The 25,832-nt window shown below is 45.9% G+C and overlaps 1 protein-coding gene and 1 long non-coding RNA gene across 5 annotated transcripts in view; both read left to right on the forward strand.

The window, feature by feature from the left end:
- The window catches only part of SLIT3 (slit guidance ligand 3), a 703,024-nt gene that overhangs the window by 164,247 nt on the left and 512,945 nt on the right, over positions 1–25,832 (forward strand). The window lies entirely within an intron of this gene.
- Positions 2,467–22,208, forward strand: LOC145517671 (uncharacterized). Its single transcript, XR_014062254.1, has 2 exons — positions 2,467–2,552; positions 21,997–22,208. It is a non-coding gene; the product is annotated as an uncharacterized LOC145517671 (long non-coding RNA).

Consider the following 25,832-nt stretch of genomic DNA (forward strand, 5'->3'; position numbering starts at 1 on the left):
GAACAGAGAGAACCCAGCTGAGCATCCTTCAGGAATGTGCATTCCCTCTCTGAGGAAGGGCCGGAGCCGCCTGCTCCACATCACAAGCTTCCTTCCACCCAAGAGGAGAGCTAGACTCGGTCTCCGTGGCTAGTCCACATGGCCTCTGGCATCACATAGTCATGATCAGGCCTTGAAGCTCCTCTGCCTCGTGGGGCTTTGCAAACAGAGGCTTTAGAGAAATGAGGAGGTCTGTGTTTAACTGAAGCAGTTACTTCATTTCCTCCCGGCGTCCCTCAGTCATGGCCCTGTTTTTTGTGATGACACGGCTTCTCTCTCAAGTTTAGGCGCCTCTGTGTCCAGGTCTTGGTGATACTGTGCCGTCGAGTGATTTGGGGAGTGCTAATTACCTCCTGAACTGGGCGGCAGCTCTCTGATAGGGAGCAATTTGTGGTCAGGAGGCTTCCCTTGCCAGGGATCCCCTCTCTAATTTTCTGCACTGTGAAAATGTCTTCCATTCTCTATCATTTGACATCTCTAGGTTCCCCGGGCTCAGGACCTTCTCATGGAGAAGTCAGCTAATTTATTTTCATGAATTACGTCATTGAAAACTGACTCCATTATTTCTTCCAGAAAAAATGTGTGCTTTTATGCACTTCGTGTGTAGACATACCATAAAATGATCTATTAATCTGGAAGGGCCCTTTGAGATCCCCTCGTTTAGGCATGGCAAATTGATTACATCTTGAATGCCAACTGTGATTAGATAAATGGTGCCCAGGGTGATATCTTGAAAACGATTGAGGCCCATCCGAACGCAGAAAGACACCCTGGGATATGCTGGGCTCAGATGGCATGGACCCAGCATGGTGACCAGCAGGACGTTCCCTACATACAGCTGTCCCGAGGGAGTTCATGTTCCCCATATTACAGATGAGGAAACAGCCCAGAAACCAGAGACAACTATAGGGTTCTGTTAGTCCTTGCAATACTCCTGAGTTGGAAAAGGAGCCCCCTCTGAGTTGGCAGTGCTCCAGGGACATGAGATTTGGGATGAATCTTGAATGATTAGTGAGAGGGTCCGCCAATGCTATGGTGGAGCAGGGGGAGGTGTAGAGCTGGGTGACTCGCTGTCCCAGCCACGTCTCTGACCAGGGGCCACATCCCAGGTCCAAGGAGCTTCTGTACAACTTGCCTTCCATTTCTGTTTCCCGTTGTTCCTCTGAGGATGAAGGCAGGTCAGACAAGGGCCATCGGCTGTTAGAAGCATGCTTATAGGTGAGAGCTGGAAGGCAAGGGGGTCTGCATAACTTGAGTGACTGGAGATTAAAAACCAGACAGACCGGTGTTTGAATCCTCACTTGGCTGCTTTGAGTTCCATGGCCAAGTTCCTTCCTTTCCCAGAGGTTCAATTTTGTTTTCTTTTGTTTGAAAGTAGTGATACTAACACCTCCTTGGTAGAGTTGTGTAAAAATTAAATGAGATGACGTCTCTAAAGCTTCTAGCACAGTGCACAGCATTTAATTAACACTGTCTCAGTAAATGTTTGCTATTTTTATCATCTGCCTCCGTGGAGCACATTTTCCTCCTGTCAAAAGGCTCTAAGGCAGAGAATTTACCAGATTATTGAGCAGTCCCAGGGCTCTGAGACTCCGTAATCTTAGAACAATAGAAAACAAGATGGTTGCCTATTTTTTCTTTTCTTAAAAGTTTTTTTTTTTTTTTTTTGCCTAATTAAGAACAATTTGTGTGAAGAATTTTGGAAATAAGTAGTAAGTCATAGTTTTGAAGATACCTAGCCTACTCTCTGGAAACTGTTGTCAGCACGGTGAGGTTGTAAGAAGGGGCTGACCTGCACTCAGAATGAGTGGCCCAGGAGGACGTGAGGGATTTGGGTTCTGTTGACCTATGGTAGAGGAGAGATGCTTAGAAAGATGAAAAGGGGCTCCCACGGGAAATTCCCTTGTTGCTGCCCATCGGCATTGCCAGAAACCTCAGCAGAACATTAAAGTTCAGATCCCCACTGTGGAGAGGTTAGGAAATTCTCAGGTAGTGTTCCAAAGGAGCTGTGGGCCCCCCTCCCCCTAGGCCAGAGCACTTTCCAGAGTTACACCAACCCCCGCCCCTCCTCCCTGGTCGCTCTCTCCCGCATCCCCCTAGGATCAGTGAGGTCCAGGATGCTAGGGGCGGGGGTGAGGGGTGAGACAGTATACGGGGACCAGTGCCAGAAGCCAGCCTGCCTGGGTTTGAATCCTCTGCTATGTACCTCAGGCAGATTATTTAACCTCTTAGGGTCTCTCAACTTTGTCATCTGTGAAATGGGCACGATGATGGTGCTGGGTTCACAGGATTGTTGTGGCCGTGAAATGAGTTAAAGTACGTGAGCATGTAGAACAGAACCTAGAACCAAGTAAGCATTCCAGCATCATTGTTCTTAACACAGGGGTTGGGGAAGGGAGGTAGGAAAGTCACTTTGGAGAATTCCCAACTCTCTAAGGCAGGGGTCCACAGCCCCTGGGCCACAAACAGGTACTGATCCGTGGCCTGTTAGGAAATGGGCCACACAGCAGGAGGTGAGTGGCGGGTGAGGGAGTGAGTCTTCGTCTGTGTTTACAGCCGCTCCCCATCACTCGCGTTACTACCTGAGCTCCAGCTCCTGTCAGATCAGCCGCAGCACAAATGTAATGCACCTGAATCATCCCCAAATCACCCCTGCCCCCAGTCCCCTGAGAAATTGTCTTCCATGACACTGGTTCCTGGTGCCAAGAAGGGTGGGGACCTCTGCTCTAAGGGCTGTGGAGACACAGACTTTTCTGGATAGGAAGCGTCATTTTTCTCGTTTCTGCCGCTCCCAGCTTTCTCTCACACGCACTTTCAGTGCTGATCCTGACGTAAAGCAGACGCTGGAAAAGATGGACGGGTAGCAGTCGGGAAGGCGATAATGGAGTGGGGGTCAGAGGAGGGCGTGGAAATGACGTTTGTGCTGAAGCACCTACCATGTTCCAGCCCTTCGTTAAGTGTTCACTGCCGGGAGGAGTGACCTGGCTTGACCAAGATCCTGCAGCTACGTGGTAATAAGGTCTAGGGTTCAGACTGAGCGGTGTGTGGATTGAGATCCAGGCTAGGTCCGCCGCCTTGTCTCCCAGCCCTGTTGCTCAAAAAGGTCTCCATGGTCCTGCAGCAATAATGCCGCGGTCATTTACCTCGACGTGTCCCCTTCTAAATGAAGCAGCTGAGCATGGATACGATGAGTGAATCATTCACCAGGCAGCGGTTTTCTCATTAAGAACATGTGTCAGCAAATGCGTCTGTATCTCAGCCTGAAGCAGTCCTTTGGGGGAGTCATTGGTCTGCGTGGAAAAGAAAGTAAACACAAAAGCAGTGACCCTAGAAGGGGAGGAGAGGGAGGAGGAAGAGGATGGGAAAACGGTGGTGTTAGGGCGGACACCAACCTTAGGTGGCAAGGTCAAAGAGTACAGTGCCTGGTTTCTGGCACTGAAACCTAGCTTTGATCTTTATTGTGTGAACTTGGGCAAATTGCTTAACCTCCCTGTGCCTGTTTCTTTATTTGTGAAACAGCCTTGTGTGTGTGTGCTCAATCATGCCCAACTCTTTGCGACCCCATAGACTGAAGCCCGCCAGGCGCCTCTGTCCATGGAATTTTCCAGACAAGAATACCAGAATGGGACACAAATGTCTGTTGAGCGTCCGCTCTGAGCTGGACACTCAGACTCTGCTCTGCTCGAGGTTACGGGGACATAGCTGGGAATGAAGCAGAAAAATATGAGACCTGAGGGACCCCATGTTAGTGGAGGATGCACGAGATAAACAAGCTGAACAAATGAAACAACTCATCTGTTGGGTAGTGATACCGGCTAAAAAGAATAATTACACAGCAAAGACGGTTCCTGGTGGCAAGGTAAGTATTGGGTATGGTAGCCTGCTCGGTGCTCTGCGGTGACCTAGATGAGAAGGAGATCCAGAAAAGAGGGGATGTATGTATATGGACAGATGCTTCACTTTGCTAGATGGCAGAAATTAGCACAACACTGTAAAGCACCTGTACTCTAGTAAAAACTAATTTTAAAGGTAGCCAGAGGAGCGCTTCCTGAGAAAGTGACTTTTGAGTGATACCTGGAGGAAGGTGAGAGAGAGCTGTGTGATGTCTGGGGTAGAGCACCCGTGACTTAGCGAATGAATGAGTGAGTGGATGGGGTTGTGTGGATGAAATGCGATCGTGATATGTGTAAACACTTAGAAGAGTCCCTCACACGTTGTACATGCTCAGTGAACGTTAGCTGTTTTTATATTCAGCAGACAAAGCAACGAAGTTGCTACCACACCCGTATTTTTGACTTTCGGAAATGTCGTTTTCAAGATGTGCAGAAAGGAAGGCCCCAGAGCTTCCTCTGATCTGTTGACAGACATTGTACAATAGGACCTCTCTGGGCTCAAGCTAAGACTCATCACATATACATGGATCATGATAATGTTTCCTTAGACCTGTAGCCTTTGGAGATTTTCCATACATTTACATATTTTGCATGACTTATTCCTTCCAGCAGCCCTGTGGGGTAGGTAAAGCAGGGGCGCCCAGCTGCCCATCTAGTTCAGAAAGGGTAAAGGGATCTCCCGTTTCCCCAGAAGTTACTGGGTGCCAGGCATTCTGCAATTCCTTTGCATCTGTGTGTTGCCTTCCTTAATCCTCCCCCAGGCCCAGGAGGACACAGGTTATCACTACTGTCACTACTGGTTGAGATGTGGGAAACCAAGGTGCAGCTGGGGCTGAGACTGGCCCTGAGAGGCAGGACCATGGGTGCCCTGCAGGGGCTGGCACCTCCGTGTCCTGTGCGGCAGCATCCTCCTGGTTTTCCTGACCCCCACCTTTGTCCACGTGTGAGGCCTTGGGAGTGCCGGTTTGGAGTGGCGGGCCGTGCATGGAAAAGCAGAGGACAGGGCCCGGGGTCGGTCGGCTCGCAGTTAAGTGAAGTAGAAAGCAACCCAGTGAGACAGGCACAGATCCGATAATCCTGATCGCAGGAATGCCAGGGATAAAAGCAGCCCTGGGCCCAGAGAACAATAGCTCTGCTTAGCAGCAGGGAAGGGCATGGTCATTGCCCCCAACCCAAACAACTGCTCTTGATCCGGCAGAGCCAGGGCCCGGAGGGTTTGGCTGGTCTGGCCCCAGAGAAGGCTGACTCCCAAGACATGAGAGCACAGCCCAGGAAGAAAAGGAAAATGCAGAAGCCAAATTTGCCCCCAGTGGTGTATACTTTGGGGCTGAGTAATGCGGCAGACAGTCAGTCCCTTTAACATCCCACCCAGAGTGGAAGCACACCCTGAAGCCACAAAGATCATTTGTACCAAAACAGTCGAGCAGACGGGAACCACAGGCTCTGCCACTGCTTCGGGAAAAGGTTTTGTGGTCCCGACTCCCCCACCCCTCACCTTCCAGAGTGGGACCTTGGGAAGTGAAGCAGTCTCCAAGGGAAATAAATTCGAGGAAATATCTCAGATCACATTTTCCCTCCCATTGACTCGTATTTACCGGTCTTGGTGGGGAGTCTGAGGGTGGTGCTTAGAGGACCTTCAAGGGAAATTCTAAAACAATAGACTAGACTTTCAAAAATGTGGTCATGTTGAGATGTCTTGGGTTGCTTTACCCTGGCTTTGAAAAGGAGCAGCCCAAACATCTTGATTTGCTAAAATCCTCCCAGAACATAAATCACTGGGGTGAGGGCTGGGGGAGCTGGGTGCTGTCCGAGCTCATGCTGAGATGGGCCCGGTGCCCGTCTCCTGTGATCTTCTGGTTCACTCTGCTCTCTGCCCCCAAGCTGCTCTCAGTCAGGCCCACAAGCACCACTTCTGCCCAGGCCCTAGAGGAGCTAATGGGGCGTAAGTCTGAGCAGCTGGCCTCAGTGAATTTGAAAGGAAAACTAGCCTACAAGTCACAAGATTGGAAGAGGGTGGGAGTGAGTGTGTCCCCCATTCTTCTGTGGCTCAGGAGATTGTTCCTGAACATCTTTGGTACGTCCACCTATGCCTGAGGCCAAGGTAGAATGAAGTTTCCAGACTATTTTGCCCTTTGGCATAAGTGGTAAAGAATCCTCCAGCCAATGGCAGAGATGCAAGAGACGTGAGTTCGATCTCTGGGTCAGGAAGATCCTCTGGAGTAGGAAATGGCAACCCGCTCCAGTATTTCTTGCCTGGGAAATCCCATGTACAGAGGAGCCTGGTGGGTTACAGTCCATGGGGTTGCAAAGAGTCGGTCATGACTAAGTTCATACACACCACTGAGCTAATAGCCCATGCTGTCTGTTTAATCACTTTGATGAAGGTTTAGGCCTCTAGAACAGGGAGAAAATGTGGGAAATCAGAATTTCAATTTTTTTCGGTTACTTTTCTCAGTATGTAAGTTATTTCAGATGTTCCTACAAGAAAGATCCAGATTAAAAGGAACAGCCATAGAAATATCTACAACTCCATTCCTAACTCCTGGCGATTAAACAGGGCCTACTCAGAACACGTGTATCCGAGGCCATGGTTCTCTGGGAGTCTGTGTACAGCTTTGGTTTCCTATGTCTGAGTCTGAACACTCAAAGTGAACGTTGTGCAATAAGGGTGATTTGGCCTACTGACTGTTAGCCTGGGATGCCTTTTAGTTTCCCTTTTTAGTCATCAATGGCACTATTTTCTTCTTTTCCCTTGTGCTCATCTATGAGGTTTTCATCTCGCTTGAAATCAAGCTCTCAAGTCCCCCATTCTCTGTATGTCTTCCTCCCTCAATGCGGTCTCCCCACCCCCACCTTACCTTTCTATCATGATTTGGCAGTGAAACCCACATCATCTGGTGACAGATCATAGCAATGACTCCAGCCATTTAGTAACTGATCCCTGCACTACGTGCCAGGCACCATATAAGATGGTTGCCTTAATTTCATTCTTAGAACAGCCGCGTGAGGAGGGTCAAGAAGCCGGGCACAGCAAAGTCACATGACTTCATTGAAGTTCCAGCTGATGAGAATGGAAGCCAGGATTTGCACTTAGCTGTTTGACCCCCTGCAACCTTGGAATGCTGATGATTTTGATTCCTTTTATGGTCTATGTTGTTAGCTAACTTTGTGCACATCCTTATTTGAGCTTGATAATTAACGAACTATCTGCGGGCAGATAATTATTTTTTCTTCAGGCAAGGCATTCACATTTCTCTGTGTCCTCCTGGTGTCTGGCACAATACCTTACACAAAGAAGACCTGTGTTTCTGTGAGTTGTTTGAGAGGTGTGTGTGCAGCTGGTGTTCACTTCGTACCAATTACCAGGAGGTAGAAAAGATGGGACACCCTGCTCATACTGTGCGGGAGGGTGGTGAGAGTTCATTTAAACCTTTTGGTATCACGTCCTCCCAGCTGTTGTTCAATCGCTAAGTCGTGTCCAACTCTTTGCGACTCTATGAACTGCAGCATGCCAGGCTTCCCTGTCCTTCACTATTTCCTTGAGTTTGCTCAAACTCATATCCATTGAGTCAGTGATGCCATCCAACCATCCCATCCTCTATTGCTCCTGTTTCTCTTGTCCTCAATCTTTTCCAGCATCAGGGTCTTTTCCAGTGAGTCGACTCTTCACATCAGATGGCCAAAGTATTGGAGATGGAACTTGAGCTTCAGCATCAGTCGTTCCAAGGACTGGTTAAAACATCTTTGGACCCACCCCTGGAGGTCTTGAGTCAGGAGGTCTGGGTGGGACCGGGTAATTTGCATTTCTACTAAACTCCTAGGTGGTCTGGGACTCACTCTGAGAAACACTGTCATAACAGGAAATACAACCCAAGTTCAAGTCTCAGCCCAACCACTTACTGTCTGACCACAGGCAAGTTTCTACAACTCTGTCACATCCAATAGAGTTTTCTTTAAACAGAACGATAACCTCATCAAGCTGTTGTGAAAACAAACAGAATATCACAGAAACATTGAATTTCTTTACCAAAGCAGATATGGCTCTTCCTGTCTTTTACAAATATGAATTCATGACAAGCCTGGGAGGTGGCCCTCTTATTTTCTTCATTGTCCAGAGAGGTGACTGAGGCCCAGAGAGGTTCTGTGGCTTGCCTACAATCCCCTACCTAAGTCCAAGGAGCTGGGCTACACCCTGGGCAGCCCGGCTGGAGAATCCATGCCCTCAGTGTTCCACAGTGTACAGTACCTGTGCTGTGGTTGACAAACATTCCTTCTTGCTCTTAGGCTAAGAATGGGCCCTCCCTAAGGGCAGAGAGACTGGTTTTCTAGTTTGTAGGCATATTAACTGGAAATGACAAAGTAAAGACAACTGTTTTACGACCTCAGCTTGAAAATCACACACTTGACCTCCTTTCTTGATATCACTTTGGCTGTATCTCTTTAAACTTCTCTGGCACCGGGGTTTATCATTGCTCAAGAGGAGGGTGCTTGAAAGAAGCCTTGTGGGCTGAAGGAGTGTAGGAGGTGGGTTGCGGGTCAGTAATAAAAGGGGAGAGAGGTTTGCAGCTTCCCCACTGAGAGCCTCAGGAGTCTGACCAGCGGGCGGGTGCAGAGGCACAGCCTAAGGAAGGGGCAGTGATGGACAGGGTGGGAGGGGAGCAAATAGTTTCAGCCTGGCCGGGTAACTGAAGCCGAGGGGGCAGGCAGTGCGAGAATTCCAGCTATGTCATGGGAAATGGCTATGGCCGGGGCTCTGATTAGCAGCCGACCACAAATCCCCTGGGACCCAGCCAGGGGTCAGGAGACTGGGGCGCCACTGGGATGCCAAATGGTTGCTGTATTTTATTGTCAAAGAAGAAGGAGGCGATTTTGACTGTTATCCCTGGATGTGAGTGCTGGCACTGCCAGGAGCCGAGAGCTGGGTGGAGATGTGGGAGTGAGAAGGAGCTAGAAAAATCCACTTTTCATTCCAGTGAACATTGAGGAAAGGGAACATAGAGGAAAGACCAAGCCACGCTGCTGGGGCTTGGCATGATCTCAAAGCTTTTTTGGCCACCCTTTCTGAAGCATTTCTGCCCTTTCTTCTCCTCTCTGCAAGGTGAGACATCAAAGTCTCTGTTGCCATGAAAGGTAAAAATTGACCTGAATTCTCAAAAGTGTAGATGGAATGGAACAGCAGGATTTCTGGGAGAATTGACTTCACCCGTGAACCCCTATAGTCTGCTCGTTTGATATCTTAGGCTTGGAGCTAAGCAATGAGATGTGGAAACATCTAACTTTCAGAGTAAATGAATTCAGTGCCATAATGGGGACCCCTGGAGGGATAGGTTTGTGTCACTTGATTCATTCTCCTGGCTTATCTTAGGGCCTGGCACCATTAAGCCCTCATAAATGTTTGTTGAATGAAATGGGGGTTGATTGATTAATAGATTGATTATGTCCAAGGGAATAATGGATTCAAAAAGAATCTCAGCCAGCTTTTTCAAAATGCCTGATGAATAAAAGCTTTCTGTGAGTTCATCATGGTTTTGTGTGACTATGGAAGGAAATATTTCAGCCAAGCCTCTTTTGGGGAGGATTTCACTAGGTTTCACAGTACACTTTTGAGATCAACAGTCCAGGCCCTAGAGTTGCACTAAGCAGGTTTGCGCTGGGCAGATGTAATGTGTTAACTTGACCACCTGCCTCCTCAAATCATTAGAATAATCTTTGTGAAGGGCTTGGCGCAATGATAGACCCATACTAGCTCTCAGTAAGTACAGCTCTGGTGTCAGTGAGGATCCTGTTCACCTGCGAGGAATATAAAGCCACAAGGTAACAGGGTTTAAACAAGTAGAGATTTATTTGTCTGTGAACGAAGAATTCATGGAGAGGAAGTCCAGAGTTGGTGTCACATCTCCACTCAAACAAGTACTCGGAGGGCCAAGTTTCTCTATCTTTTTCTTCCACTATTCCTATGCTGTGACCTTACCCCAGTACTCTACGTTTGTGTGGCAGCCGCCACACACATTTTCCAAGAGACCAAACGGAAGCAAACCCAAGAAGGGGAAAGGACATGAACCAGCTGCCCTTTAAGGAAAGTAGTCACATGAAATTTTTGCTCACATCCTATTAGCTTAGAGTTGATCGTGCTTTCAAAAAAAAAAAAAAATCCAGAGATCTCTGTCTTTTAATTAGTGTATTTAGACCATTTACATTTAATGTAATTATGGGTATGTTGAGCCTGCTGTTTTATGTTCTGTTTTCTGTGTGATCTGGTTTTTGTTTCTCAATTTTCTTTTTTCCTCCAGTCTTCTTGTAGGTTATATGGTCATTTTTTAAAGAATTCCATTTTGATTTATTTATAGTGTTTTTGAATGTCTCTTTTTCTATGGCTTTTTTAGTAGTTTCTCTAGATATTATGTTATATACATTATACTTATCACATTATTATCACTGGTTTTGACAATTTACCAGTTTGAGGAAAGTGTAGAAAACTTACCTCCATTTATGTTCCTTTACCCCCCACAATTTAAAATGTAATTGCCTTGAATATACAGTGGAGAAAAGACAATCTCTTTAACAAGTGGTGCTGGGAAAATTGGTCAACCACTTGTAAAAGAATGAAACTAGAACACTTCCTAACACCATACACAAAAATAAACTCAAAATGGATTAAAAATCTAAATGTAAGACCAGAAACTATAACACTCCTAGAGGAAAACATAGGCAAAACACTCTCCGACATAAACCACAGCAGGATCCTCCATGACTCACCTCCCAGAATATTGGAAATAAAAGCAAAAATAAACAAATGGGACCTAATTAAAATTAAAAGCTTTTGCACAATGAAGGAAACTATAAGCAAGGTGAAAAGACAGCCTTCAGAATGGGAGAAAATAATAGCAAACGAAGCAACAGACAAACAATTAATCTCAAAAATATACAAGCAACTCCTGCAGCTGAATTCCAGAAAAATAAACGACCCAATCAAAAAATGGGCCAAAGAACTAAACAGACATTCCTCCAAAGAAGACATACAGATGGCTAACAAACACATGAAAAGATGCTCAACATCACTCATTATTAGAGAAATGCAAATGAAAACAACAATGAGGTACCATTTCACACCAGTCAGAATGGCTGCTATCCAAAAGTCTACAAGCAATAAATGCTGGAGAGGGTGTGGAGAAAAGGGAACCCTCTTACACTGTTGGTGGGAATGCAAACTAGGACAGCCACTATGGAGAACAGTGTGGAGATTCCTTAAAAAACTGGGAATAGAACTGCCATATGACCCAGCAATCCCACTGCTGGGCATACACACTGAGGAAACCAGAATTGAAAGAGACATGTGTATCCCCAATGTTCATCGCAGCACTGTTTACAATAGCCATGACATGGAAGCAACCTAGATGTCCATCATCAGATGAATGGATAAGGAAGCTGTGGTACATATACACAATGGAATATTACTCAGCCATTAAAAAAAATACATTTGAATCAGTTCTATTGAGATGGATGAAACTAGAGCCCATTATACAGAGTGAAGTAAGCCAGAAAGAAAAACACCAATACAGTATACTAATACATATATATGGAATTTGAAAGATGGTAACGATAACCCTATATGCGAGACAGAATAAGAGACACAGATGCATAGATCAGTCTTATGGACTCTGAGGGAGAAGGTGGGGGTGGGACGTTCTGAGAGAATAGCATTGAAACATGTATATTATCATATGTGAAACAGAACACTGTTCCAGGTTCGATGCATGAGACAAATGCTCAGGGCTGGGGCAATGGGATGACCCAGAGGGATGGAATGGGGAGGGAGGTGGGAGGGGGGTTCAGGATGGGGAACACATGTAAACCCATGGCTGATTCATGTCAATGTATGGCAAAAACCACTACAATATTGTAAAGTAATTAGCCCCCAACTAAAATAAATAAATTTATTAAAAATAAAATAAAATAAAATGTAATTGCCTTAAATATTTCCTTTCTGTACAGTAAGAACCACACCAGGCAGTGATATAATTTTTGCTTCAGCCACAAACAAAATTTAGAAACCTTTAAAGGATAAGGGAAATAAATTTACTCATATTTTTTCCCTCCCCATTGTTCTTTGTCTTTTCTGATGTTCATTTCTTTTCTATTTAGAGAATTTCTTTTAGCCACTTTTTAAGATAAATCTACTGTGGCAGATTTCTTAGTCTCTCTTCTGAGAATGTCTTGATTTTCCTTTCATTCTAAAGGATGCTTTGCTGTATAGAATTTAGGATCAACAGTTCTTCTTTTTTTTGTTTCAACTCTTGAAAAAATTTTTGTCATTTCCTTCTGAACTTCATGATTTCTGATGAGAAATCTGCTGTTATTTGAATTGTTTTTCCCTGTAGATAAGGTGGTATATCTTGCTCACTGCTTTTTTTGTTTGTTTGTTTTATTTTTAGTTTTCAAAACTTGGGCTGTAATGCACAGATTTATTTGGGTTTATCCTATTTGAGTGCTCACCTTCTTGCATTTGCAGTCTTCTCTTCCAAATTTGGGACATTTTCAGTTATTATTTCCTCAAGTACAACTCTATTGTCTTTTTTCTTCTGGGTCTCCCAGTGACAACAAATGTTAGATCTCTGAGGCACTGTCCCTTTCTTTTCAGTCTGTTTTCTCTCTCTTGTTCAGATTAGGTCATTTCTGTTGTCCTATCCTCAAGCTTACTTAGTCTTTCTTCTTTTCGTTCCATTCTGCTGTGGAGCCCACCCATTGAGTTTTTTTATTTTGATTATTGTATTTTTCAGTTCTGAAACTTCCATTTAATTCTCCTTTCATCTTCAGTCTCTGTACTGAGACTTTCTAGGTTTGTATTTGTGCCAGGCATATTCTTTATTGCTCATGGAAGCATTTTTATGATGGCTGCTCTAAAAATTCACATCAGCATTGGCACCTTTTGATTGTCTTTTAAAACTTAAGTTGTGGCTTTCCTTGTTCATGGTACAATGGGTGGTTTTTCTATTGAAATTGAACATTTTAGATATTATGTAATGGAACTCCGGATCCTATTTAACTCTTCTGTTTTATCTGGCTCCTGACACTCCTCTGACAGTGGAAGGGAGTGGCACTGCCTTGTTATTGCCAGAGGCGAAATTTCTGATTCCCCATTGATTCCTGGGAGAGAGAGCTCCTTGTTATGGCTGGGTGAAAGTGAGAATTCTACTCTCTCTAGCCCTCTGTTGATACCACCTGGCTGATGGGCAAGAGTGACTTATTACTGCTCCCCACGTGGCTTCCCCAATACCACAGAGGGGCAAAGGTGCCCTCATTATCTCTGGGCAGTGGTAAAAATACTGAGCTTCCCGAAGACTCCCCTGATACCACCCTAGTGGTTAGATTGTTAGGAAGAGATACCTTGTTACCTGTCAACAGCTGAGTCTAGAAGACCAGGCCCTTCCCATGATCCCCACTGACACTGTGGTGAAGGATTTCATTACCACTCAGAGATAACTTGGCCTTCACTGATACTACGTCAGCAAGGGGTTCGGATGCCTTGTCAGGCTGATGAGGGCAGAAGCTTCCCCATTCAGCCGGTGCTTGTAGAGATGAAGCCACAGATTTGGCTGGAGTAGAGCAGTTATTGTCTAGAAGTTTTCTGCTTACCAGGCTGCCTCTTTTCTGCTCCTTTGACTAAGGCAACAGGCTTTGTTGTTCTGTCCCCATTGCTCTACTGGGGCTGCTGGCCTGGAGTAGGGGAGGCAAAAGAAAAAACCCGAGGAACTCACCATCCTCTCGTTCTTTGGGTTCCAGATCCTGAGCCAGGCTGCCTTCTTCTCCATACCCTTGAGAGTCTTCTGATACTTGCTTCATATCATGTTGAGGGCTTTACATGAAAGTCAGTGGAAGACATAAGGAAAACTGTCGAGTCCACCTTCCTAGAAGCAGAAGTCCTCTATGATGGCTTTCTAAGCATCATCAGGGACCTTTATGTTTCTGACAAGGCAGATGTGAGCTAGTTGACCTGAGCCATGGTTTATTCATTTATAAATCCTTTCTAAATCCGCTAGTGACTATTCTTAAAGATTTTGCCTGTTGCCCATTAGAAAAGAGATGGAAGATGCTCTCCACTGAACTCCTGATGAAAGCTGCCCTCAAGAGGAGGAAACAGCCCAGGGCAGGGCAGAGAAGTGGGTACAGTTGGGTCTTTCCATCTCCACAGCTTGGAAATGCCCTCCCTCCTGCTGATCCCAGGACCAGGCTGCTGGGGCAGGAAGACTGCTGATATGCTGAGCAAGACACTTGCCAGAGTAGCCTTTGGGGATGGGAGTCAAACAGGGTGTCTGCAGTTCGAGTCTTAAGGGTCATTAAATGAGATGCAGTCTGGCCTTGTGTGTGTGTGTGTACACGTGCGCTTTGTGGCTGTCTGCAGGAGAGTTGTCTTAGAGGAAACCACGTTTTCAAAGTCTTTCCTTTACCAGCACATCTATTTCTCCCTCTTTGTCAGGAGGGAATGAGCTGGAGTGAGTCATTGTTTTTCTCTTTAGCAGTCAGAAGAGTGAACTGGGTGGCTTATAATAATAAGGCTGCCATTTCTCAGAGTATTTCCTGAAGCTTCTAGAGGCTAGTAAATTAAAAAGTGCTGTAGCCAAAAACATTTGAGAAATTCTAGGTTAAAATAAGTTAAATACATTTCTTTACTGTGGGACTTCTAAGAACCTTTAATGTGCTGACGTGCATTTTAAAATCTGCATTGTTTCCCACGTTTTCCCAGTCAGGGATCTATTTTATTTTTTATTTTTATTTTTTTCAGTAAATATCCATTTATTATTCCATTTGTATAGAGCACAGAAACCAACAAAATAAATCTTTACTGTTGGACACTGGAACAGTGTTTCGCTTAGGTAGGTGCAATAACTGGAAGGGACCACAAAGAGGGACGTGGGGGTACTGGTTATGTTTTGCTTCTTGGCTTCAGTGCTGGTTACATGTGTATGTTTAGTTTGTGAAAATTCATTGAGCTCAAAGCATATTTTGCTTCAACAGAAAGTATATAAAATCTCATTTTATGTAAAAACATTATGACTGGGATTAATGAAAGTAACTTAGTAACTATTTTAAAAAGCCTTCTATTTTTTTCTTCTTCCAATTTTATATTTTTAACTTTTTATTTTATACTGGAGTATAGCTGATTAACAATGTGACAGCATTTCAGGTGGACAGCAAAGGGACTCAGCCATACAAATACATGTAATGGATCCGTTTTATGATGGAACATTGCTGGAGACTAGTGTCCTGGGGAGACATCTTGTAGGAAGTACCGCCTGAGACAAGGTTCAGCATTTCACAACTTTGTAGAGAAAATGTTCCTTCTAACCAAGGTGCACAAACAAACTCTCTCCCTATCTGTGCCCAGCTCTGTGTTTTCAGAAAAGGCAGCCACAACTTGCCTCTGTCACTTGAGAAGTTGGGGAGTGTTATCTTAGATTGATGTCTCCCGTAAGCCCTTAAAGGAAAAGGAAAATCCCAAAACTCTACCCTAGGTCTCTTCCAAAGAGTCAAGGCCCCCACGTGACGTGGGGATGCAGGCTCGTTCCACTGATGTGCTGACCAAGGTTTACATCCTCTTCTCACCTTCTCTCAGCTGTGGCCCTGGATCCGTATTAGAATTGAGATCCTTGCTCACTGAGGGGCCGTTTGGTCCAGTGATTTGATTTTTCCAAGGACAGAAAGTTTGCACTCGTGGCAGCTTATGGGGCATTGGAGTTTTCAATACATTAATTTCAGATCCAAATTGTTCGTGATATTGTACCACGTGAACGTGACTTGAGCCAGGAGAAGTGGCTCTGATGCTATCAGTTGCAGACAGCGAGGTGTTGACAGTGCTTGGAACAGTCTCGCTTTGTCTGAGTAGGAATGTCGAAAGCTGACCGCGTTGATAGGGAAGATTTGAGCGCATTGTCCTTTTGTTGGGGCAAATGTGTGGATACGCTCTGTAAACGGGTCGTTATCTGACTCACAGACACAGGGTTGATCAGCGCAAACACCAGCCATGGACACTAGGCCACCAAAAACTGCAGCTGCTTCTTACAGTTGCTTTAACCAAGTCTTGCTGAAGCTGGTAGGTCAAATGTCTGTTTTTAGCTTTCTCTTCCTATTGGAGTCTCAGAGCTGATTTTTAGATGAGTTCCTCTGTTAATGTTCCTAAGTAAGGAAAGTGTTCTCTTTGCCAAAAGATATGATCAAAAGATGGCTTGCTGTGGACTTGTTTTGAAGGTTATTTGGAAAAGCCTTGGTGAGCTTACACGTTCAAAAAGAACATTCCCACAGATCATGCTCATTTTCCTAATTCTCATTCTCAGTTTGGTCCAGATTTCAAGATAAATTTTAGAATACCTGAATGTCGACAGATCGCTTGATTAATACAATAGCCGATATTCACTGTATGCTTGAAAGTTACCAGGCACCTTGCTATCGTTTATAATCAGATTATATCAGATTTAACTCCCTCGACTCCATGGGGCTATCTTGACTTTATAATGAAGGAACTAAGGCACAGAGTGACTGAGGAACATGTTCAAGGTTGCTCAGCCAATGATGCTCTGGGGCTGGGATTTGAAGCTGACAGCCTAACCCAGAAGCCTATGCATTCTCTCTCACCTGCACATGGCCCCATTCCCAGAAATCATAAGAGATGGGCAGGCAGGGGCTGGACCTAGAACCCTAGGACTAGGCCGAAGGGGCAAAGTCAGGCTCATCTGGATGTCTGGCAGGCAGCAGACCCCAGGACATGGAGACTATGGCTGTGTAGGTAACATAGGCAATGCCAAAGAGCTGTCAGGACATGGAGACTATGGCTGTGTAGGTAACATAGGTGATGCCAAAGAGCTGACAGTATAGGATGGTGGATTAGAAGTGGTGGGAGCAGAACTCAGTGATGGAGAAGCAGGAGTCTGTGTTCCCCAGGGACGTGGAAAGGCTGGCAGCATCAAGGGACCTTGTCAAGAGTTCAGCTGGGTGGGCAGGGTTCAGAGCAACACCTGCAAGTGAAGGGACTCAGGTGTCCTGTTGGCACCTCAGTAGGTTTCGGTCACAGGAAAACACCTGAAACCAATAACCAGAACCGGAAGCCAAGGTGGAGACCGAAGGCAAAAGTTGAGCTAATATATCAGGTTTAGAGCCAGAGGCGATGCTATGTTGATGATGGGGCTTCCCAACCTGTGAGGCAGAGAGCCCAAGATCCTCTTTGCCCAAGTGATAATTAACTAGTATTGATTTGGGACAAGCCCCCAGGGAGAATGCAAGCAGGCTGTGCCTGACACACAGCCTCTCCTGGAGCCAAAGAGAAAACCCAGGCCTGAGCGTTTCAAAACAAACAAAAATGCCATCTATCTCCATGTTGTCTGACAGTTCGTTGGTGGAGACAGGGAGACCGCAGGGGTGCTGCGATACCACCTAGCCACTCACTCAAATGAAACACTGTCTCTGCCACAGTGGGTATCGTATCATATCTGTTGAGAGGCTGGAGATTCTACAAAGGGACCTGTAAATTGCCTGATATAATTTCCACTGCTTTGTAAAGTCTGGAAGCTAGAAACAAAGTTTTTGAAATTTAGAGATTGTTCAGGGAGAGAAAAATCATTGTTTGTCCATTTGCCAAAGACTGGAAACTTGCCCTGAGTCTAAGTGGGGTTGTGGGGGTCCTCCTGCCCTCTTCTGGGCCCAGGTGGAGTGAGGGGTGGGCCATGTAACTTGAAGCAACTTATCAGTCTTCAGCTGTGAGTTCAGAAACTGGCCTACATGAGCAAAAGTGATGTCTTATCCACACACACGCCATAGGAGATGTGAACTGGATTAAAACCAGAGCAGGGAAGGCTGTGGGACCTCAGAGCCTTCTGAAGGTATTTTTAGAATGCTTTTAACCTGAAAAAGGGAAAGTGCCACCTTTCTGGAGACCAGAAGCTGCAAATGGCTTGTAGCTAAACCAGGCTAATAACTAATTTGGGGAGGCCCCCTAGCTGCTCCCTGGGGTTGGGGAGGGAGTTCTGTTGTTATGCTGTGAGAATATGACCTGCAGGGGATGGTGTAATCCTAGCCACCCACCCCCACCTCTGCCTCCCATTTAGGCTGGGACTGGGATGCTGAAAGGGAAGGGGAAGAAAATAACTATCCCCATGTTTGTGAATGTGGTTTGCAAAACACGTGGACAGAGTTTATGTCATTATCAGCACTGGATCCACTGATCGGCCCCAGACTTGCCACCACATCTTCTGATGAGGATCTTGAGGTGCTTGTCTAGTGTCCTTGCAGCTCAGCAGGAGACTGTCAGCTCATACACTCAGCAAGAAAACAGTGTCATAAAAATGACCCTGAAAAATAACACAAATCACTCCCAACCCCAAGAGCTGTGTCCACCCAGTTTGCCCTCCAAAGTTGGAAGCGATCAGTTTCTTCAGTGGAGTGCCAGCTGAAGTAGTTGACTTTCATTTTGAGAGCATGTTTTATGCGGAAAAAGGGGGAGTTGCTCGGTTCCCAGCCCGCTGAGACGCACATACATGAGGAACACAGAGGAGCTGAGACACCAGGAGAGCGACAGGGTTGCATCTCCCCTGCCACACTCCCACTCCCAGGGCTGCTGCCTTCTGAGTGGGCAGCGAGTGGCTTTCTCTTCTTCTTTGTAACAAATGCATGTACTTGAATTTGCCCATTTTACATGAGCGTGCGCTGGAAACGTGCTGTAAGTTCCAGAGCAGGCATTCCCACCAAGGCCTCTAACTCCAAACCTGGGCCTCTTTATACCCGTATCACACGGCCTCCCACAGCCCGGGGTTGCCTGACCAAAGGGACCGTTGTCTGCTGACCTTTCAGTAATAATGATGGTGGTGATGATGCTCATCATCATAGTAGTGACAGCTTTGAGATTTCATCTTGCGCTGAGTGTCATACATGTTTTTATCTTCTTTGCTCTTCCAGCAACAGCCTGGGAGAGGCTCTGATTATGCCCATTTAATAGAATGGAAAACTAAGGCACAGAAGGACAGAACAAGGTCACTAAGCTTGTAAGTGCCAGAGACTGGATTTGAACCCAGCTCCGAGTAGCTCCCAAGTCCATTCCATACCCTAACCACCTTGCTCTTCTGCCTCTCTCTCAGTTTTTCCTTACCACGGAGCCACATGCTCACACACCTTGTAAGGACAGCCAGCCCTTTGAAGGGAGAAGGAGCAGACATGAGTATCTTGCCCTGGGCTCTCTAGCTGGCTCTTTATTTATGCTATTTATTTGTGGGTGTGCTGGGTCTTTGTCGCTGCCTGGGAGCTTTCTCTAGTTGGGCTGAGCGGGTGCTGCTCTCCAGGTGCGGGCCTCTGGTGTTGTGGAGCGCGGGCTGTAGGCACATGGGCTTCGAGAGTGTGGTGCATGGGCTTAGTTGCTCCACTGCATGTTGTCCTCCAGGACCAGGGATGGAATCGATATCCCCTGCATTGGCAATTGGATTCTTAACCACTGAACCCCCAGGAAAGTCCCTGGTTTGCTTTTAATGGAGACCCGGAAGAAATTAGTTCCAAATGACCTGGTCATCCAGCTAAATAAATTTCCCAAGAAGTATGCCCCTGATGCCAAGTGAACTCCTGGCCAGCCCCACTTCTGCCTGTGCTGACAGAGTTCCTCAAACACCGCATGCTCTGTGCTCTGCAGAGGAAGCTCAGGTGGGTCCTGACAGTTGTCCCAGCACTGACTTTCCTCCCACCAAAGCTGTTACTCCAAGCTCTTTGGAGTGATTGTCACACCTTCCGTGCGATTGGGCCATTAGAACCCAGGCCCCATGGTGCAGTGGACAGAGCTCAGGAAAGTCTCAGAAAGAAGGCAGGAGGTTTGATCTCAGTAAAAGGGGAAGCAGGGCCATGCACCGTGGAAGGGATGCACTCCCAGGCAGGCCTGGGTGTAAATGGTGCATTTAATGAAATAGCCACCTGCTGTGCTAAGGGAGATGGTCCAGGTCAGGCCAGGAGCCGCTGGCTCAATGGGAAGCAGGAGGGAATTGCTGCTTCCTTTGAAATTACTGGTCCCAGTGTCTTTTATACTTTGCTTTTCTCCTTCACTCCCTGCCCTAATTCCTGGCCTGCCACCTGCCTTCCAAGTCCCAAGGTGTGGTCCACTGCCACGCCCCTCACATCTAGAAGTCCAGCTGCAAAATGCTTCAGGCTTATCTCTCTTAGAGGAGATAAAGGTTTGAGTTTTGCTTCCTCCAAGCTGTTGGGGCCTCAATTTCAGTAGATGTTTCCAGCACCTCTGGCATGAGTTCAAATTGCCGATCCCCAAAGCCACATGGCACGGGAGTCCTTTAAGAATGACAGGTTATTTACAGAGTGCTATCTGGAAGTTGCTCTACATCTCCAGGTCCTCTGGAGATGGGTAGATAGGACATCTTTTGTTCAGATGGAAACTCCTGTTCAAGGTCACAGTGTTTTAGTAATGCCCAGGAACAGAAGCCAGATTACCAGGCTCCCAGCTCAGTCCTCTCACCTTCTACCTGTCTGTTCACTCAGTCGTGTCTGACTCTTTGTGACCCCATGGACTGCAGCACGCCAGGCTTCCCTGTCCTTCACTATCACCTGGAGTTTGCTCAAATTCATACTCATAGAGTCGGTGATGCCATCCAGTCTTCTCATCCTCTGCCACCCCGTTCTCCTCCTGCCCTCAATCTTTCCCAGCATCAGGATTTTTCCAGTGAGTCGGCTCTTCACATCAGGTGGCCAAAGCATTGGAGCTTTAGCTTCAGCATCAGTCCTTCCAACAAACATTCAGGGTTGATATCCTTTAGGATGAATCAACAAGTTTGATCTCCTTGCTGTCCAAGGGACTCTCAGGGGTCTTCTCCAGCACCACAGTTTGAAAGCATCAGTTCTTCAGCGCTCAGCCTTCTTTATGGTCCAACTTTCACATCCATACATGACTACTGGAAAAACCATAGCTTTGACTTTATAGACCTTTGTCAGCAAAGTGATGTCTCTGCTTTTTAATATGCTGTATCTTGTATCTATATCTTGGTACCTCCTGACAAAGAGGTGACAGTAACTACTCCACCCCAAATCCTTATATCCCTATGTGATGTGTGTGAGAAAACAAGTGTGTGTGTGTGAGAAAGAGGTGTGTGTGTATGTACATGTACGCACATTTGTGAAGTAGGATGGGAAATTTTCCTTGATCTCAGCCTGGAACAGAGACCATTTCTCTTTCCTTATTTAGACTACTGTTTAGACACAAGTGTCTTCTGCTTGTTCCTGAGAAACCTGCACAGCCTCACAGCTTTATCTTACTTTATATTTAACCTCATTAGCCATTTGCAGGCTTGCCTGGACCAGATCATAAGGGCAGACACACAAGGCAAGGGGCCCTGATGTTTATCTCTGCTGAGGAGTGTCTGGTGTAGTAATTAACTTCCAGATCCTCAATACATCAGGATATGAGGGGAAAAATCAGAAAAGCCCTTGCTAATTTGCAGACAACTTTGTAAAACAAACCAATTATTTGTTTATTTGTTGCTTGCATAAGGAATATTTGCAATATCTAATTGCAAATCACAATGTAATGGAGCAGAGCCTGGTTTGGTGTCTGATTTCCAGGGTTAGAATCCCACTCGCTGGCTGCGTGATTCTGGGTGAGTCCCTTTCTCTCGCAGAGCCTCAGTTTCATCACCTGTAACACAGGGATGTAAAGCAAGGATGAAATGAGATACTCGGTTAAAGTACTTGGCACTGTCCCTGGCATACAGAGAGCATGACTAGAGCAGAGAGTCCTGTCCAGCGTCTGTGGCCGTCCCGCGCCTGGTGGTACCCACTGTTTCTACAGCTCAGACTCCTGTTGAAGTGGGATCATCTGACATCGATCATTCCTGACTCAGGAGGGAAGAATCTGTTGGAATTTAATTGTTAAGGGAGTACCTTAAGACCTTCCTAGTTTGGGACATAATTGCATTACCAGATTTTTAAGATCATTTTACATTATTTATGCCCCTGATCTTTCAAGTTGTGCAACATCTTGCCCCACTTTGCTTTTATGGGCACAAACAAAAGCAATTAAAATAGCGGCCTCTCTTAGGTCCTGGTTTCTTGGATTCCCTGGACTTGTGTTGAAGCCACTGGAGCACCAGGGGTCTCTGGAGTCTGGGTCTTCTACTGATTGACCAACAAGCCAAAAGTCAATCATTGCAGAACTGTTCAAAAGGGAAAAGCCAGACTGCACTGCAGATGACAGGAACAGGATTTTGGAGCTGGAGTTAATAAAGGAATCTTACCACATGATGAAAAAAAGCCCGTGTCATGTTCCTTTGTGAGGTTAAGCTATATCTTTTCCTAATGAGACCATTTACAATGATTTTATCCCCAAACCATCACTGAGTATAAAATGTCCTTCTCCGAGCAATCAAATAAAATCTGTTAGTGTCACTTCCTTTTAATTTGTCATGCAATTAGTGTGTGATTGGAATTTCCAAGTCTATGTTTCTTCTGTTTAGGGATTAGATGGCTTGTGGTCATGAACGACAGAGTCAGAGAGCTCTAGCTTTAAATCCCAGCATCTTCCACCTACTGACTGTTTAGCTTTTGGCAGATCATGTAACCTTTCTGACCTCAATTTTCTCCTCTATAAAATGGGAATGCTGATTTTCCTCTAAAGGTTCTCTGAATAGTAGATGTGCACTGACATCTGGCACTGTAGTAACTTTTCAATAAATGGCAGATATTATGAGTATTTTGATTTTTTTTAAAATGACACTGTTAGTCACAAACATCATTGATCTGCCTTGGAGAGCAACTTAGGACTCCCAGGATATAATTAAATGTGTCAGTTCCACTCCGTCACGGTTTAAGCTTGATCCATCCTGTGTTTCCTTGTTAAGCGTTTATTAGATGATTTAAGAAATAAGTATTTTATATAGGGGCCAATGACAAATCACGATTAGTGACAATTTTTTAACGACGCATAACAGAGGTTGGGAGCTATTTATGTACGACGACAACAGCCACCGAACAATGTACAAAGAAAATATTATGCTGTCTTGGCCATTCCTAACATTTCAAATAGAGGTGTTGCATTTAATTAATCTCTCGAAGGTTTAATCTCAGACTTATTAAGAGTATTATTTTGTGAAGGCAAACAAACAGCTCTGCTAGCGGCACCAAACATGTTTATTCCAAATAGTTAATTAAATTGTGTCAGTTCCTGCCCTGGAGCTTTCAAGCTATTCTGTTTTTCTACCCGTGTGGACATTTTGTCATCATTCATTTTTATTTCATCTCCGGCCTTTTACAAAGAGAAGCCAAGCAGCAGCCCAAGCAAGTGTGTAGCTGCAGCAGTTTGCAGAGTTAAATTGGTTAAACACGGGCCCACCACTGGGTGCTGGGGCCGCCTCCATTTTTCAAAACCCATTGGGGTTTTTCCACCAACATCAAAACTTACCTGAACAATCCTGACCTTGAACATGATCAGGAATAGTGGACCAAGGCTTGGAAGGCTCTGGAAGTGCCTGGAGCTTCGAGCCACGTGGAAGGAGCAGCAGAGACAGGACTCTGGGTGCAAAGAGATCTGATGGCTGGCTCCCAAAGCTGCCGACCCATATCTCTTCTTGTTTCACTCTGACCTGCAAAAATAAATAGGGATGTATCAGCTTAGGATCTTTATCCAGGAAGTACAGAGGCTTCCTTCTGGCTTCAGAAATGCAGGGCACTAGCCCTATTATGGGAGAAAGGGCAGGGAGGACATGGAGGAAGAGGGAAAGGCACCCAGCTATGCTTGCCCATGCTGCAAAAGGTGGTGAGTCAGCATCAGGAAGACTCCGGTGTTTAGATATCCAAAGCCTGGGGATACTGGACGTGGGGCAGACTGGACCAGACATTCCACAAAGAAGCAGGATGTTCTGCATCTCTCCACACGCCCACTCTGACAGCTCCAAAAGTACCAGGTTAGAAAGTGCAAAGAGTAGAAAGAAAGGTGCAGAGGGCAGGTTCTCTCAAACTTAGTCCACATAGATACATGCTTGCAGGGCATACTTGTAAATGAGCATCAGACACAGTTCCATCCTCAAGGAGCTATAATGACAGAAGATGCACATGGCCAAGTACTGAGCACTGACTCTGAGCCAGACACTAGGCTGAGTGGTTCCCCTCTGTTGACTTCAAACAACTCTTTGAGGTAGGCACAGTCATTAGTACCATTTTACAGACCAGGAAACTAAGGCACAAAGAATTAAGTAACTTGCCCAAGGTCACCTAGCTAGTAGGTGGTGGCCCAGGGATTCTGCTGCACAAAAAAGATAATGTGCTAGAATCATCTGTTAAAGAAATACATAAATAGGGCCTTCGCTGGTGGTCCAGTAGTTAAGACTTTGCCTTCTAGTGCAAGGGGGTGCAGATTTGGTCTCTGGTCGGGGAGCTAAGATCACACATACCCTGTGGCTGAAAACCCAAGACATAAAACAGAAGCAATAGTGTAACAAATTCAATGAAAACTTAAAAAAGTGGTCCACATTAAAAAAAAAAAAGATCTTTAAAAAAAGAGTAAAAAGTAAGTAAATAAAATACATATACGTACACATACACACACACAAAGACATGCGTGTGTGCTAAGTCACTTTAGTCGTGTCCAACTCTTTGCGATCCCATGGACTGTAGCTCTCCAGGCTCCTCTGTCCATGGGATTCTTCAGATAAGAATTCTGGAATGGGTTGCCCTTTCCTGTTACAACACACATTCATACATATATGCATATCTGCATACCAGCTTGGCAAATTTATGTGAAATTTGAAAAAACTCAGGACTGTAGCTGTTTCAAGGAGGAAGGAGTCTCTGTGAGCTGGGTTTTTGGCAAAGGCATCATGAGACACGGGAGTGCACCACTTGGGGACAGACAGGAAGCGCATCACGCAGGCGGGGCTGGGATGATCTGAGACGAGCGAAAGAGGAGTTACATGAAGAGCAGGAAGATGGCTGGGGCCAGCTGGCTTGTGGGGGGCCTTGAACGTCAAGCCATTGTCACCACACAGGAGCCAGGGGAAATGAAGTGATGAAAGGCCTGCAGCTGGTGGAATCCTGACAGGCACCAGGCTCCCTCAGGCCCTAGATCCCCTTGTCCTAAAGATGGAAACTGCTATTAATTAGCAGGATCGTGGGCCATACACTGCATCATTGTTAATTTTCAATGCCACCACCAGCCTGTGCTCAAGAAGGAATGGGTTTTTTATGTTTTATTTTTTTCTTATTAGCCATTTATTTTCCAAGAAGGAGCATGTTTGCAGTTAGGGCGTGTGTTCTGGTTCTGCCATCTAGCCGTGTGCCTCTGGAAGAATGACTTGGTTTCTCTGTGCCTGAGCTTCTCTGCACTGTGAAGCTGAGGGACAGTGCGTTACTGGCACAGTTGTGCTAAGAACCAAAGGGCCTGGCATGCAGTAGGCCCTCGGTATGTGTTAGGTGATTCCGTGGTTATCATTGTCATCTTCAACTTTGAGACATGAGCATTATTCCAGAGCCTAGAGAATGCCAGAGGCGGATCATCTCAGAGTATGCAGGTTTAAATCTCTCTCTCAGCTTCTCAACTGTCTAATCTAAGGGCATTAGCTCTTCTGAAGGGTGATAGTGAGCCCAACCAACGTGGCCTGGCCGCTTGGCTACGAACAGTTTCTTTGCAGCTGCCTGAGTCACCAGGCTAAGAAGGCACGTGTGGTTCCTTTTATGTGGAGGAACTCAGCCAGCAGAGGTCCCCGGGCTCAGCCCGCACTGTGGGCCCTTCCAGCATCTGCACATCCCTGCCTTAGGAGCCATGTGACCTGCCAGAGGGAAGGCCACTTATCCTCAGCAGACCTCAGGGGGCATCGAGAGGTAATAAATTGTATTTCCTCTCGAGTACAGGAGACAGGAAGCTCCAAATTGGACTCTAATTAA

This window comes from Giraffa tippelskirchi, chromosome 8 (assembly GCF_054371585.1).
Source record: "Giraffa tippelskirchi isolate mGirTip1 chromosome 8, T2T-mGirTip1v1.2.pri, whole genome shotgun sequence".
Lineage (NCBI taxonomy): Eukaryota > Metazoa > Chordata > Mammalia > Artiodactyla > Giraffidae > Giraffa > Giraffa tippelskirchi.